We start from the raw sequence: 10,651 nt of genomic DNA, 5'->3' as shown, positions 1-10,651 counted from the left end.
TCCCAGCTGAGCTGTAATTAGCAGATTTCTCCCCAAGAGACCCCAGGTACTGTCTGGGGGGCCAGATGAGGCAGGTGAGGGGCCTGCTCTCCTTCACACCTGTCCCTCCACCCTAGTACCCTGGGTCCCTTCCATGATCTAGGGAGAATGGTGAGAGTCAATTTGGGCTCAAGACTCTCAGTCCCTGACTCGTGCGGTCTCTGGAGTTGTTCATCAGTGATAATTTGCCAAGTAAGAATGGAGAGGGGCCCATGTTTCCTTTTCCTCCCCTCCCCTCCCCAGGGACTTCTGAGGGGAGCTGGAGGTCAGGGGGAAGCAGGCACAGATACTACTCCAACGCCAACATCTTAAGGAGGGGAGACCATCTTCAGTCCTTCTTCTGCTCAACTCAAGGGCCTCAGACCCTCGACTGAGAAGCATGAGTGCCTTCTGTGGCTGGAAGCTGCCCTGGGAATGAAACTGGGGCCCCTTTCCAACAGCAGCCGCAGCCACAGCAGCAGGCCCCTCTGGGACTCTGGTCAAACCAATGCCAATGAGCCCAGCAAGGCAGGGCAGACGGAGGCCGAAGGGCCTAGGGTCCACAGTACACCTCCCCTTCTCGAGGACCCTCTCTTCGCCCCCTCCAGAGCCCAAGCCCAGTCCTGCTGCCCCCTGAGGCAGGGCATCAGCTCCTCTGTTCCCAACACCCCAACTCCATGCAGGTGTTACTAACTCTTTATGCCTAATGAACAAGCACAGTTTTTTTCCCAGTGGTGATGAAAACCACCACCAGACTCTTTCCTGAAGAAATCCCACTCGCTCCCTCTCCACCCTTTGGTGGGGGAGCCCCCCCCCCGCGGCGCCGTAGCAACGTCTGTCAGGTCCCCACTTGCCCGCGTTCCATCTCCTGTCCTCGCATAGAGCAAATGCTAGAGCGATTTCAGCTGATAGAAAAAAACAAAAACAAAAACAAAAATGAAAAAACAAACAACAAAAAAAAAATAAAAAAACACATGGCACGTTGCTAGTTTACAGGGTTTTGTGAGTTTAAATGCCTTATATTTAACAATCATAATTTATGACTAACTTGTAGATATTGTGGGTTCTTATTTAATTATTTTTATAGTTGTTTTGCATTTTTAATTATAATTTATTTATTTAGAAAGGATACTAATTTTTTTTATTACTCCTATTACCTCATTTTGGCATTGTTTCTGGGAGTGGAATGCTTTGCATGCATTGGTACGATGAAAACTGACTTTGACCACAAAAAAAAAAACCCACAAAATTTCGCTGAACTTTATCTCGTCCCAAATCAGGGTGTGTGATTGCAAACTGTCTTACTGTGGTGCTGGCCTCTTTGGATACATTCCATACAAAATGCAAACCTTTGATTCTGTATGCTGTGATTTAGTGGAAAACTGCAATAGAGTAACCGTATTTAGCACATATATAAATATGATTTGCACTCAGCATCAAACTGAGGTAATCCTTTCACTCGCTTCCCTCTGGGTTCCTCCGAATATGAACCGCTGTTCTCCCCTACCTCTAGCTTCCTCCACCCCAAAGCAACCCCAAGGATCCTGTTAGGGAGGGTTTGGGAGGCAAGTCATAGAGGAGGCCATGCTTGGGAAAAAAAAAAAGACGGTGCTTTGGGAAATGCAGGTCACTACTCTAGGGTCCTATCCCATCAGCAGTCTCTAGCTTCCAACAGAAGTTTCCTCTTGGAAAATTCAATAGAAGAGAGAATTTCTATTCAGGATTGGGCAATGGGGGTGATAGAGATTTATTATGGCCCCAAGAGCTCACCATCAGTGTGAAGGACAAAAGACAGGGGGTGCCAATAGTAAAAGTATCCAAGCAGTATAGTATTATGGAACAAATCAAGAAATCCTGAGTCTAGTCCCTCTTGGCTCTATCACTAACTTGCAGAGTGACTTTGGGCAAGTCACATGATTTCTGGGTCTCTCCATTGCAAAAAAGAGTTGAACTATGTGATTTCTGAGGTCTCTTCCAGTTCTAACATTGTGTTTATAAGGTTGTGTCCTTCTCTTCTTAGACTCCTTGGAGATCCCAACTCTACAGAGCTGTTGGAGCTAATGGGGCACCCACCATTTTGTACCTAATTTGCTTGTATTGGGCTTCTTTGGTCCTAGTACAGAGGAAATTGTTGGCCAATCATTTTTCCAGTGAATTTGCTCAGTGTAGGCTTTCAATGTAGGTCGCTGGGGCCTCCAACCCCTCCATTGCTATAATAGAAGGTTAGGCTATTTCTTTGTGCTGATAATTGCCTCAATTGTGTCCGTCTCTTTGACCCTGTAGACCAGAGTTTCCCAAACTATGTTTTACAGAACCTATGTGGTTTTGTGAATAGGGTTAGAAAAAAACCCCTCAAAATCTGTGAGAAAGTTTTAGAGGAATTTTTCACCTCTAAAATGTTAAGTATGAAATTATTTATGCATTAAAATATATAAAGCAATTTTCAGCATAAAAATAGAGTTGATTGGTTTATTATGGTGGTTCTAAATTGACTTTGAACCCTCTTTTTTCCAGAGGTTATGCCAACATTTATGTGGCCAACGAGTTTGGGAAACACTGCTGTCCACAAAGCTTGGGGCTGGGCAGGGGGGGTGGGGGGTTTGGGGGGGTGGGATTCCACCTGTTTAGTGGACTTGCCTCTTGCATGCTGGCTTGTATGTTTTCAGTGGATTTGGAAGATGTTGGCGGATTGGCCTAAAGTGCATGTCATAGATACTGGGGTTGAAATATGGGCCCCGAATGTTGTAGCTTGATGTTTTTGTCCTGACCATGGAAGCTCTTGGTATCTTGGATGATTGGGCCTCCTTCCAGCTTGAAGCTTTATTTCTAGAAAGTTAGGGGAATTGATGAGCAGGTGTGGAGGGCACCCTAGCTCTAGATTCTATGAACTCAGCATCATTTATTGGCAAATTATGAGTTGAAGTATGACATTATGTTACCCTAAATCTCCCTTACTATGGTGACTTGGCTGGACAGACTTCTTGTCCCTCCCTCTTTTGTGTAGGAAGCACAGAGAAGTCATGGGGAAAAGCTATGGCTAGAGTTGGGGGTATATGGAAAGGTGAATTATTTAACTTTGGGTGAGCTATCAGTAGTAATGTCATTGGTTGTAGGGAAAGGTATCTGGGTCAGATCGTTGGCATAACTAGCATATTGTCCTGTCTCCAGTGTCCCTCAGTTGACAGGACATCTGGGAAGTTGATAATACTCCTGAAAAAGCATCTACTTTCAGTTCTGAGTTAGATTCTTCAGGAACCTTGGCAATAATTCAGGGTGACATATTTTTAAGACCTTCTTTACATGTGACTCCCTTTTCCCTCTGTTCCTTTCCTTATCTCCCTCCTTCCTCCCCTTTTATTGCTCATCAATGCCTCTTTATAATAACTAGCAACCCCAACTCAAGGTCATCATGGAAGGAGGGTGATAGAGAATGGAATGAGTGGGATTGGTTACTTCACCTTACTACCCATAGTCCATGGAACAGCCAAGCCAAGGGGCCTTTCTATCAACTAGTGAGGGATGATGGAGCTTATGTGCTATGCCTCCTTCTGTCTCCACCCTCACCAGCTTTTTATATCTCCCACCAGTCTAACTCTGCCTTCCCCTTTGAAACACCATCACAATTGTGCCAGACCTGGGGTCCAGCCTCTGGGGTCTCTTCTGGGTAAACTGGCAGACATTATAACAAATCCTGTCAGCCAAACTCCTTTGATGAGTACCAGATGGATTCACCTTATATCAAGCTCTGTTTTTTCCTAGCAGAAGGTAATAAAGTGAGGTACCTCATACTTTTTTTGAAGTTGGTACCTGGAACCCAAGCCAAACACCATTCATCCTTGCCTGTTCTGATTCTCATTGTTCCCCCACACCCCAGTTACAGCCATCTTTATTTGTCCTCATTTCCCCTTCTGGTTCCAACTTCTAGCCTTGGAAACCATTCATTTCTAAGGCTGTAACTAGCCTCATGGGGGGCCCAGGCGAGTGAAAGGATTATCATTGGTTTTGATTGGTTTTTTTGGTAACCCTACTGCTGTTCTGTTCTGTTGTGCTGTGTGACATTTTGCTACATAGACTATTTTATAGCAGAAAGCTAGAAGAATATTTATTATGAATATTAAAGCAATAGTGCATCAAGAGACGGAGACATTAGGAATTGTGTAAATGCTTAGATTCACTTTTGGTGGATTTTTTGTACTTTATTTATAACTAATAAAAATGAACTGCATTGCTAACTACATTCCACTTGTCTTGGGTGCTTATTCCTAGGCATACTTATTGGAGTCAAGGATTTGTGTCTCATTCCTTTTTTGGGGGATTCGGATTCATTTCCTCACTTCAGGATTATTAGTCATCCATCTCTTTCTTGCCTTTTTGGGTCTCCTTTATCACCTATGTTCTCTCTTTTTTTCTCTTTGTTTTTCAATATCTACTTTTTTATGGAAGTCTATATAATTTGTGTTTATTACGGATATCTACTTTAGGCTTCCATTTATATTTATTAATGATTGGCTATTAGGTGATACATTGGATGAAGCACTGAATTTGGAATCAGGAAGGCTCATCTATATGAGTTCAACTCTGATCTCAAACACTTACTAGCTGTGGGACCCTTAGTAAGTTACTTAACTCTGTGTTTCTCAATTTATTCATCTGTAAAATGAGTTGGAGAAGGAAATGGCAAATCTCTCCAGTGCCCCTGCCAAGAAAACCCTAAATGAGGAAAATGACTAAAGTACTGAACAACGATGGACTATTTTTGACTATATATAATTTATTATTTATTTTTATCATCTATACCTTTTGAGAAATACCAAGGCAGAGTAGATGGAAAGCTGACCTCAGATTTGGGAAGGCAAGAATTCATGTTCTTCCTTTGCCATATACTAGCTGTGTGACTATGAGCAAACTGCTGAAAGTCTCAGGTGCTCTAAGGCAACTCTCTAAGATTAGTTACAGGCCAATTGCATCAATGAAAGGACTTTCCACACTAGGGAGTTCTCCAAAAGTTTGAAATTGCAGGGCTGGCCCCTGTTCCCCCTCCCCCCCCAATTTCTATTTATCTATTTCTATTTGTTGTCTAAAAACTATAACATCTTAGGGAGGTAGCATATAGTACAGGGGAGGATCAATGAATTTGGTTTCAAAGGACATGTTTACTTACAGTCTCTGAAGCACATTGGGCTTTAGTTTTCTCATCTGTAATATGAGAGAGTTGAACTTGATCTTGGAGGTTTTTTCCAGCAATAAATCTCTATGATAAATTGTTGTTGTTCAATGGTTTTTCAGTTGTCATCTGACTCTTCATAACCCCATTTGGAATTTTCCTGGCAAAGATACTAGAGGAGTTTGCCATTTCCTTCTTTAGCTCATTTTACAGAGGAGGAAACTGAGCCAGACTTAAGTGACTTGCCTGTAATCACACTGCTATTAAATGTTTGAGGCTGGATTTGAATTCAGGTCTTCCTGACTCCAGACCCAGCATTTTAGCCACTTCTCCATGTAGCTATCTATCCTATGATAAATAGGGAATAACTATTAACACACTCATCCAGTTCTGTTTATATTTTTATTTTTTAATTTTTTTTAACTTTTTAGGTTTTTGCAAGGTAATGAGGTTAAGTGACTTGCCCAAGGCCACACAGCTAGGTAATTATTAAGTTCCTGAGGCTGGATTTAAACTCAGGTGCTCCTGACACCAGGTCCAGTGCTCTATCTATCCACTGTGCCACCTAGCTGCCCCTGTTTATATTTTTAAAATCTTCAATCATTTTTTAAACTTGAAGGTTTTTAGTTATTACCATTTCTACCTATCAGCCTATCTTCCTATCTTGAAGACTCATCTATCTGAAATTAACATTTATTTCTAGATATGTATTTCTCAAATGGTTCTGTAGAAATTTTGGGGTCTCATTAGGAAATGTGGGAAATATCATTAAAAAAGCCCTAAAACTTTGAATCTAGGTACACACAGCAAACAAATCCATTTGATTTGTGGTCTGTGCCAGTTATGTACAATTGTGTGTATTCAATCAATGCAGAGATTCATCAGCATTTGGAGGAAATTGATCATGAGACAAAGAAATTGGTATCTTATTGGTCTAGAATCAAGAACTAAATGAATAAAATGATGGTCAGAAGTTGAAACACAGTCCTCCTTAGCAAAGTGCAGGTGAAACAACAAAGTACCATTTATGTTCTTAGTGCCTTTTCCCTTCCCTCCTAACTTCCCTTCTAGCAGAGGGGATATAGATAAATGGACCTAGAGTCAAGTAGATCTGAATTCAATTCCAGCCTAAGACACTTAGGCCAAGTCACTTAGTTTCTATCTGCCTCAGTTTTCTCAAATGGAAAATGGGGGATAATAAAATCAATTATATTCTCAGGGTTTTTATGTAGAAGCCCTTGTAAATAAAAGCACTTAGGAATGCTAAGGAAGGTGTTTAATACATTTTTCTTTCCTTCCTTCCCAAATTTTAAAACTAATGCCCATTTTTGTATATTTGGGTAAAAATGAGTCTAAAGAGACAAGAAAGGCACAATGTAATAATCAACATTATGAACCTTCACAAAACTAGTTTGAGGATTGATCTCAAAGAAAGAAAAAAATGAGATCATTATCCAATTTTAAAAAATAGTTCTTTAAATCCCATAAAATCATAAGAACACTTACAAACTTAAAGAAGTTTAAAATAAAATTCTAATTGTCAAAGTGAAAATGTAATAAATTAAAAATTTCTCCCAGTTTCTCTAAAGAGGAAAATAAAAGTTGTTGAAAAGCATCTGACATAGTATTCTTATATCTAATTTATTAGATTTGGGAAAAAATTGTTCTAAAGGCACAATTTTTTAATCAAATTTTTATTTGACACACTATAGTATCATCTTCAAAAGCTATTATTATTGTTAATAGTTATTATTTCTGTGAGTAACAGTCAATGGACTTCTCTGCAAAAACTTCACTGCAAAACCAGATCTTTGGACAATAACAATGTTCCTTCCTATCCATATCAGGAAGATGGAACATGTATGAGCTTCACAAGGGGAGGTAGATTTTATATTTCCTAGCAGCTTTAGGCAATGTTTTCACAGAAATCAGTTCTCAGGAAGACACAAACTATGACTTTAGCTAACATGATTCCCTTCACAATAGACCCATCAATGAAGCCCAAATGACTGAATTTGCTAGTAACTATTTCCTGTTTAAATGAGATTTGCTAATGTTCTGTCTTTAGGTTTAATTTAGCTCTCTATAGTATTTGTCTACCTTTATTATCTATATCTGTCTCACTCTACTCATTAATCTGTCTATTAAAAAAAACCCTGATATATACATAGCATTTTAAAATCAACAAAGCACTATAGGCATGACTATTTGATTCTTCTAAAGCCATACAAGCCAGCTGCTATGAATATTATAATTACCATCTTACAGATAAGGAAACTGAGGAATAGACATAATAATGATTTGTTATGATCCTACTGGGTTTGTATACATCAGAAGTTGGATTCATATCCAGATCTCTTTGACTTCCAAGTCCAAAACTGTCTACTGTACTACATTCTCTTGAGATAACTAGTTGTTAATCATTCTCTCTAATCTGTATCTGTTTTTGACTACTACATGTAACAATGAATGAATCACTTAATTTCCCTGGGTCCCAGTTTCCTCATTACTAAAATGAGGAAGTTAGCTTAAAGAATCTAAAGAAATCGGTAATTCCTGAGATCATTTGCATCTTTCTGTGTACATATATTTGTTCTAAGCTGTTCTTCCCTTCTCTTGGCTTTTTTCTCTGCCTGATTTCCCTTGTCTTTATTTTCTTTTTATGATCCAAATTCTCTTTGATACACACAGTTTATCCTTCTGTTCATTTCCTCGGCAAAATCAAACCTTATTCTTTAAGATTTTACAAGATTTCCCCAAGGACTGGACTGAACTTGACCTTTTAAATTTCTAGGATTTACTCAGCAAATGAATATTATAAACATGATTGGTAGGGTTCATGTTTGAGCTATCTAAGCTAAATATCTAATGATGTTTTAGCACTTTGGCATGGTGAATAGTTTGCAGGTAAGTATATGCTGATAATTACAATCAAATCTCATCTGTTTATTAAAGCAGCATGCCAAGAAGCTTTGCTTAGAAAATCTTTGTTGGCCCATGTGTTCTAAGGAAACATAATCCTATTTCTTTAAAAACATCCTTGAATGCAGACTTTTTTCAAGTCAGACTTTTGGCCACTCTGCCTCTCACTTCTCGGATCTTCATCACCCTCAAACACATACGCACCCAGAGTGAAATCAGATTGTATAGTGAATATCAGGAGGTTATATGTAGGAATTTTGCATTATATCACCCCATGCCCCCTTCCTCCCCCCCAAAAATAAGTCACTAGCATAAGAGATAATTTCTGGAGTTTGGAAATCCTTAAATAAGATTAAAGTCTCCAAATGCATCAAACCAGTAGGCAGAGAAAGACTGAAGATAAGTGAGAGAGGGGAGATGATAGTACTATTCTCATCCTCCTTCTTCTGGAAATGAGATGGAATATAATCACTCATGTATATAAATTAGCTGACTTTAACAAGGAGAAGAGTCACCTTTTCATCCTAGATGGTTTGAAGAAGCACCAAAGTGATGTGAGATGAGAAGATTAGAAGAGGGAATGTGTGAGTAGCCTCCATTTTTTGTTTTTCATTAAAATGTGAGGCAATATTCTCAGTTAAGAGAGTTGTGGGAGGAGAAACTATGAGGAAAGATAATTCAATCAGACTGGTTTGAATTCAACACTTTCCAGAAGCATGGTGTTGAGTGAAATGTCTTTTCAGACCCTGAAGCAGAGAGTCATCCTGTGACTTCAGGGATAGGTGAAACTGAAAGTATGAAGGAAATCCCTCTTTTGGAAACTCAGAAGGGAAGAACTGAAGCAAATTTGAAGTTTTATGAATGACCATGCTTTTTCTTTTCCTTATGTGCAGATTTGGCACATTGAATCAACATATCCACTACTGGCCCTTTCCAAATAGATGAGTTGAGCTTTGCAAGAAATACTTGAGAAGTGGCATTTGGAAGTAGATTAGGAAGAAGGAAGAGTCAGGGATAACTTTAAGGTTATAAATTTGGGTGAATGAGAAAAATAGAGAAAGTGAGAGCAAGGGCAGTTTTGGGGAGATGAATTCAATATGTTAAATTTGATGACCAAGTACATCAAAATGGAGATAGAAATTAGTTAGACTTGCAGGAATGGAATTCAAGGGAGAAGCAGATTTAGGAGTCATCTGAATAGGAATGTTGACTGAAGGCACCATAGTTGATGAGATTGATGAGAGGAGAAAAAGAATTGCAAACAAAACTTTGGTGGAGAAGGATATAGAATGACTGGAAAGAATGAAGGAGAAGTAAAAGCTATAGGAGGAAAACCATGAAAGATTAATGTTAAAGAAGTCAAGAGAAAAGAGTAGAAAGAAGGAAAAGGTGGTTAAATTCAGAGGAGTCATGGAGGATGAGCCTGGAAAAATTCTATTCATAGCATTGTTGGTAATAAGGAGGTCATCAATGGAGAGAGAAGTTATAGCAACAGACTAAAGGGCATGCTAGCACTGCCAGTCAGCAAATTACTCACTCTTAGCAAGGAAGTAGGTAGGGAGCATAGATTACTGTTTCCAAAAGCTTGGAAGTGAAAGGGAGGCTAAAAAAAATGGGAGTTTAGTTCAAGAGGGTAGCATTGTCAAAAGAAGTCATTTATTCATTGTTAAATTTATTAATTTATTTAAAAGAGAAAACAAAAAGAAAGAGAGGGAGAGGGAAAGAGAGAGAAAGAGAGAGGGAGAGAGAAAGAGTGGAAGAGAAAAGAGAAAGGGGGAGAGGAGGAGGAAGAGGAAGAAAAAAGAGATATTGAAAGAGGGAGAGAGAGAGGAGGAGGAAAAAAGAAAATAAAAAAGATGGAGAGACAAAAAAAAGAGACATAGAAAGGGGACAAGAGATGGGAAGGGAGGGAGGGAAGGAGGAAGAGAGAGAGAGAGAGAGAGAGAGAGAGAGAGAGAGAGAGAGAGAGAGAGAGAGAGAGAGAGAGAGAGAGAGAGATCTGAGAATACCTGCAGCTAGTCCAACCCACCTCATTTTACAGATAAGGAAACTGAGACCCAGAAAGCTCAAGTAATTTGGAAATAGGACTGAAATACAGATTCAGGTCAAACTAACTTATTAATGATTTGAGGGGCTCCAAAAGCTTATCCACTCCAAATCTCTTTCCTGACTCCTAAAATTCTACATTTTGAACTTACTCTATTTTGATTGTTAAAATAGAAATATCCAGAAGTAAGTCCTTAGCTATGATTGACATCTTAGTGAGAGTTAGGTTATCATATCTCTTCCGCTGTGACAGTGAATGGAGAGCAGGTCCATAGTGGAATGAGACGCCCAGAGTGTGAGATCTGTGAGGAGGGCAAGCCTGGGGGTAAGACCCTTCAGGGTCCAGGGAGCCTGGATACCCCAGGAGCAGGGGGAGCAGGACACAGGAAAAGAACACAGTCAGATAGAGGATAGAGTGTCCTAAAGATAGACTTTCCTTACCTGCAATTTTGCAGGCCTGAATCAGTTTAATCTTATTCACGATGAGGCTTTGGTTGTCCT

At 39.5% G+C, this 10,651-nt stretch overlaps 1 long non-coding RNA gene across 1 annotated transcript; it reads right to left on the bottom strand.

Moving 5' to 3' along the window:
* Positions 1 to 756: 756 nt before the first annotated feature.
* On the bottom strand, positions 757 to 10,651 carry LOC141500316 (uncharacterized). Its single transcript, XR_012471908.1, has 2 exons — positions 10,592 to 10,651; positions 757 to 923 (listed from the first exon to the last, which is right to left on the bottom strand). It is a non-coding gene; the product is annotated as an uncharacterized LOC141500316 (long non-coding RNA).

This window comes from Macrotis lagotis, chromosome X, assembly GCF_037893015.1.
Source record: "Macrotis lagotis isolate mMagLag1 chromosome X, bilby.v1.9.chrom.fasta, whole genome shotgun sequence".
Taxonomy (NCBI): Eukaryota; Metazoa; Chordata; class Mammalia; order Peramelemorphia; family Peramelidae; genus Macrotis; species Macrotis lagotis.
The sequence above is the reverse complement of the archived record's forward strand: the minus strand, read 5'-3'. Positions and strand labels throughout refer to the sequence as shown.